This window comes from Peromyscus leucopus, chromosome 11 (genome assembly GCF_004664715.2).
Source record: "Peromyscus leucopus breed LL Stock chromosome 11, UCI_PerLeu_2.1, whole genome shotgun sequence".
In the NCBI taxonomy this organism is placed as follows: Eukaryota; Metazoa; Chordata; class Mammalia; order Rodentia; family Cricetidae; genus Peromyscus; species Peromyscus leucopus.
Window position 1 is genome coordinate 16,569,109 of NC_051072.1, and position 6,541 is coordinate 16,575,649.

Consider the following 6,541-nt stretch of genomic DNA (forward strand, 5'->3'; position numbering starts at 1 on the left):
AGAATGTCCAGTCTATATCTAGGACCTTGTTTGTCCTTGAACATTATCTAGCAAACACATTTTAACCCACTGATCTTTAGTTCCATTTGTTTTGTTGTTATTGTTGTTTGTTTGTTTGTAAGGGAAATAATTGTAGCCTGTCTATTTAAAGATCACCTTGCACTTTCTCATGTGTTTTGTTCATCTGGCTTAGTATCCAGTGACATCCTTTAATCTGAGTATATTATTTCAGCTGATCTTTCATGATTTCTTTTCTACAAATTACAAAAAAAACATATATTTGAAATGTCTTTAAAGACTGCTTCGGGAGCTAACAAAAATAAGGCAAAAAAATGTGACACATTGTTTCAGTACAATATCATCTGTGAAAGACATTAAATGAATTAAAAATGGTACATAAGAAATTGAAATTCAATATTTATCTGAGAAATGCCATTTTGCAGAAACATGGATGTAGCTGGAGACACTTACACCAGCAGAAGTAATCGAGCCACAGAAACAAAACAACAGCATAATCATTTTGGGTGAATTCTAATTATTAAACTCAAAGTAACAAAGTAGAATGGTCCTTACCATAGATTTAGTATGAAGAAGATGGGGAGATGATGGGCAGATAGTCAAAGTTCAAGTGAATAACAGAACATTCTGTTCTTCTTCAAGATAATCACAGAACAAGGCAAATAGAATAAATAATAGAAATGCATTTTACTCTCACTGAAAAAAATCCAATATTCTTATCCCAAAGTGGTATATGTTTGATAGAGTGAAAATGTTGATTTGCTTCATTTAATTCTCTTTGCACCATAACACTACAATTATAATGTCTCAATTTGCTATTAATTAAATTTTTTTTAGTAGTATTGTGTGAATGCACATGATAGGTGTGTTTGAACAAATGCACGCCACAACGCATGTGTGGTCAGAGAGATCTCTATGTAGTAGGTTCTCTCCTTCCATCTATATGTGGATCCCAGAAATTAAACTCATGTCACTATATTTGTGTGACAATCACCTTTGCACATGGAACTTTATCATTGTCAATAAATGATAATTTTAATATTTAAAATGTATAGATCCAGCTTAAATTTTATATTTTTGGTTGTGAGTCTAGCCTTTAATAGCTGAGCCTTCTCTCCAGCCCAGCCTACAGCACCCAGTATTCTCAGGTGGTCTACCATTCAAGTACTAAACAGACCCACCCATGCTTAGCTTCTGAGATCATATGTGATCAGACAGGTTCAGGGTGGAATTGCCCTAGACCTATCATGAATATTTAGATTTGTGGGCTTTACATGGAGTACATGTAGAAGCAAGGTAAACAGAAAGGGCATTTGTTTATGGAAAAAACATTCTTAAGGAAGGGGCAGCTATAGGTCATAGAGGACTCTGGGTAAGCAATGTCTTATAGACAAGATAGGTCCCAGCCCTAATGAATTCAACAACATACATGACTATCTGCACAATACCTAAAGGAGATAAAGCCAATAACCATTCCGTCATGGATACTGAAGAAGCACATGTGTTACCATCCTTAGCTGAGTACCATACCAAGACAGTTGATGTCTCCTAGAAGAGTCAATTGTCTTCAAGGATGTGGCATCTCATAGGTTGCCCATGCTCTAGAGGATGACATTGTAACCTAGTTGCTAATGGGCAGTTTTTGTACCAAGTATGTTTTAAAAAAAATAAAAATAAATAAAGAACAATACCAATATTAGAGAAGGTTCGTATTGGTAGGCAGTCAGGAAGAAGGAAAGTGGGTTACTGTGAGTGCAGAACAGAATACATTATATACATATATTGAATATTCTCTCTCTTTTTTTTTTGACAAACATCAAATGTAGCTGAAGTTTTCCTGGTCCTGCCTGGCTCACAGTCAGGACAAATCTCTCTCACCCTCCAGTCCCACAGCCACTCAGACCCAAATAAACACACAGAGGCTCATATTATTTATGAACTGTATGGCCTAATGGCTCAGGCTTCTTGCTACCTAAGTCTTACATTTTAAATTAACCCATTTCTATAAATCTATAGCTTGTCACATGACTCATGGCTTACTAGTATTTTTACATGTTGCTTCTAATGGCGGTGGCTGGCATTGTCTCCTGCCTCAGCCCTCCTCTTCCCAGCATTCTCCTCTCTCTTTGTCCTGCCTATACTTCCTGCCTGGCTACTGGCCAATCATCAGTTTATTTATTATCCAATCAAAGCAACACAATCACAGCATACAGATATCCACAACAGTCAAATATTCTCTTATTATAGTTCCTATTTCCAAATATTTAGATGTGAATATATAACCTGATGTAATCAAAGAAATCATAAAAATAAAAAGGGATCAAGTAAAGGTAGAGAAGGAAAAGCTATAGGGAGGGGGACAGTAGAACATAGATGTTATGAGGAAGAAAATAGAAAAAAATGGAGGGAGATATCAGTGGAGAGGAGGAGGACAACTCTGAGGGAGATCGAAAGAGGAGGGTTAAAGAACACGCAGGATGAATGATGAAGCCATAGGGAAATATACTTTAAGTTTACTTAAAAATACATATGATATCTGTAAGTGTATATGTATACATATATGCTGTGGAACAATGCTTTTATACACTGGTTTAATAATAATAAAGCACTGATTGGCCAATAGCCGGCAGGAAGTATAGGTGGGACAAGCAGAGAGAATTCTGAGAAGAGGAAGGCTGAGTCAGGAGAGACACCAGTCAGCTGCCCTAGGAGCAACATGTAATAGGATGCAGGTAAAGCCACAGAAAATGTGGCAAAACATAGATGAATAGAAATGGGTTAGTTTAAGACAAACAACTAGATAGCAGGAAGCCTGCCATGGCCATAGTTTAAAAATAATATGTCTCTGTGTGTTTACATGGGTCCAAGCGGCTGCTGGACTAGTGGGTGAGAGAGATTTGTCCTGACTCAGGGCCAGGCAGGACACAGGAAAACTTTCAGGTACACATATATAAATAATTTTTTAAGAAATTTTTTATTCATTTTTTACTTACCAACCCCATCCCTCCTCCTGCTCCCCCTGAGCCTTCCCCTCACCCACCCACTCCCAATCCCCTCCTCCAAGAGGGTAAGAGTCAGCAAAGCCTGGTACATTTTGTGGAGGCAGGACCAAATCCATCCCCACCCCAACCCCTGCATCCAAAGATAAATTAAAAACATTACTTTATTCTAAAAAAAACTTCAAAAGTTTGCATTATAATACAATTTTTGATAGATTTGAAAACACACAATTTGCTGTTTTGAGCATATTTTTTAATTTTAGTATGTCATGCATGAGAACCCTGATTATCTTCTCTAGAAAAATTGCTAACTCAAGTAATACTTAAAACTGGCTTCAATTTCTGGTTCATGTTTCATTTACCTTTTAAAACACTTTTATGATCATTCAATATATAAAGAATATTAATTATGTTTATTTTTCCATGGGAAAATAAAAGTAAAGTTTTTGTTAACTTATAGTTCTGACAAGCCAAGGATAGAGCTGAATATTTTAGGAAGCTACAGTTTGGCTTGTTAGGAGTCTCATACGAAAAATAAGATCAATACTTGTCACAGCAGGAGATGCTTTACCGTCAGTGGAATGTGGTAATAGAGCTCTGAGGATGAAAAAAAAAAATACACCAACACGTCTCAGCCAGGTCTTATGTAATGAGCAGGCTGCTATTAAGAAAACTAAACTAGATTCCTAAGGACTTAATGCTCTGATCAAAAGACTTAAGTGTCACTTTGTAGTTATATTTCCACGTTTAGCCCTTGAGCTCATTAAGCAAACTGGGCATATGCAATGTGAAAAATTGGAAGAAGTATGTGACAACTTGCATGCATGCTATGTGGTATTGTGCAAATAATTAGTGATAGAGAGCAAAATCAAGAACCCTCAAATTTTTAAACTCAATGTACCAACGCTTTTCTTGACATATATATCCCTGTAGTTTTAAAAGTATAATTGTTACACTGTTAGTTTTTAATATAAACTCATGAATTTGACTTCAAAGTAATCTTCCTGGCGCTATGTCCTCTGTGCTGGATATACTATGTATCAGTTACCACATCTGGCTAAATTACTTTCTTCTTTCTCTATAGCTTTCCTTTCTTTAATGATGGTCTACTTATTTTTCAAAAATTCTTGAATATAATGAATATTGTAGCAAGGACATGCATATATGTTTGTGCCCCTTTAAAACACTTTCTTTCTGATCTTAAATCATTTAAATTATTTTAAATTTTATTTTTATTTCCTGTATGTCATACAGAGAGACATATATACAAAGGGGGATGGGATCATAAAACTTAACAGTGAGACTGGAACCTGCAATGTGCTATTGCTTATTTTCATTGTTGTGTGAAAAGTTGTTTTATTAAAATAATACAGTACTGTTGTAGAGTACCTCAACTACCCAATGTAACTTTTGAGTGTGGTATAAGTGATTGAATTTGTGTATTATATATGCTAGGCAGCATTCAGTCAACAACTAAGCTACAACTCTAGCCACTTATGTGACTACTTACAGCAATAAAATGACAAATGAGTTTACTTGTTATGTCTGCTACTTATGTACATATCTTATTATTTTGTAGTATTTTCTGATAAATATGTTATATCTAAAATAACACTCAAATATAATATGGTGCATATTTAAAACAGTACCATAGTGAATTATTATTGTTATTGAAGAGTTATACCGTTACCTAATTGTGGGTCTGTTTAGAAAAGCATCTACACAAACACTTGACCAATATGCTACACTGCAGTTTAACAACTCTCATAATGTGACAAGTTAATAAAACTTCTTCAGCTCCATTAATATCATATGGACCACCATTGTATTTGTGATTCCCTTCTGGAAACACTGTTGTATGATGTGACACCGACAGTTTTTTGTCTACCCATTATTTATTTATCACTTCTTATCATTACTTGTATTTAGTAAAAATGACAATGGGAGTAATAAGTTCTACAAGAGTACAATCCAGAAGATCCTGGCATAGTCTAGATTTCTGGGTCTGGATTCAGATTCCTTGCTAAACAGGATGGTCAAGCTGGGGGAAGGACAGTGGGAGAATAATGAAAGATATATCTTGATAGAGGAGATATTATGGGATTAGGGATAAACCTGGTGCTAGGGAAATTCCCAGAAATCCATAAGGAAGATCTCAGACTAGACTACTAGCAACAGTGGTGAGGTTACCTGAACTGGCCTACCCTGGAAATCAGATTGGTGAATACCCTGTCATCATAGAGCCTTAATCCAGTAACTGATGGAAGCAGATGTAGAGATGCACAACCATGCACCAGGCTGAGCTCCAGGAGTCCAGTCAAAGAGAGGGAAGAGGGATTACATGAGCGGAGAGTGGGGGGGGGTCAACATCATGATGGGGAAACCTGCAGAGACAACTGAATCAAGCTCATAGGAACTTCTAAACTTTAGAGCGATAGTTGTGGAACCTTCACGGGACCAGGCTAGACACTTTGCATATGGGAAACAGTTGTGTAGCTGGGTATGTTTGAGGGTCACCTGGCAGTATGCTCAAGATCTATCCCTGGTGCATGAACTGGCTTTCTGGATCTCATTAGTTATGGCTGGACACCATGCTCACCCCTGATAAAGCAGGAATGGACTAGGTCCTGCTTCAACTGAATGTACCTGGCTTAGCTGTCCCCCCATGGGAGAACTTATTGTTGAAGAAGGGGATAAAGGGAGGAGATGGGGGGAGTTGGAGGAGGGATGAGGGAGGATCTATGGTTGGTATGTAAAACAAATAAAAACAAAGTTTACTTATGTGTGTAGGTGTACATGTGTGTGTGTGTACCTGTGTAAGCATGAATTCACATATGAATGTGGGTGCCAAAAGAGGACAGAGTGGATGTCAGATCACTTGAAGCTGGTGTCAGATAAAGTTATGGGTACATCGATATGGGTGTGAGGAGCATAATGCATATCCTCTGGAAGAACATAAGGCACTTTAAAGCAGGGACTAATTGTTCCAATTAATTAAGTCTTTACTCTAAACAAAGATGCTTCTTAAAACACAAAGATATCTAAACAAAACATCATCATTATTCCTCGAGATTTATATGTTAATGTTTATTTTAGGCTGGTTTGTATTTGTAAGTTTATAAAGGCATATAATATCTTGGGATTAGAAGGCACAGCTATCCATAAAGGAAATCATAGTGAAGGGACACATTATATTTTACTTTCTTAGTGCTTGTTCCATGTACTAGCAATGACAACTCTGTTCTGATCAGTTTTCTCAGCATAGCAGACTTACAGAGAGATGAAATTTAACATTTGATAGTTCAAAATTAACAAGTGAAATTCATTGTGAACTTTTACAAAGTAATATGGAAAAATAAAATACGACATCTGACACTTCCTAATCACTAAGAATTTTTTTAAAGCAATAACTATCCTAGGATGATGTAGGAAACATCATGGTAACTATTTCATAAACACATGAAGTTGAAAAAAATCATACCATTCTGCTTGTTAAATGAATATAGGAAAAAATAGGAGGAATA

At 36.3% G+C, this 6,541-nt stretch overlaps 1 pseudogene; it reads right to left on the reverse strand.

Moving 5' to 3' along the window:
• Positions 1-1,141: 1,141 nt before the first annotated feature.
• Positions 1,142-1,260, reverse strand: LOC114697815 (annotated as a pseudogene).
• Positions 1,261-6,541: the final 5,281 nt, after the last annotated feature.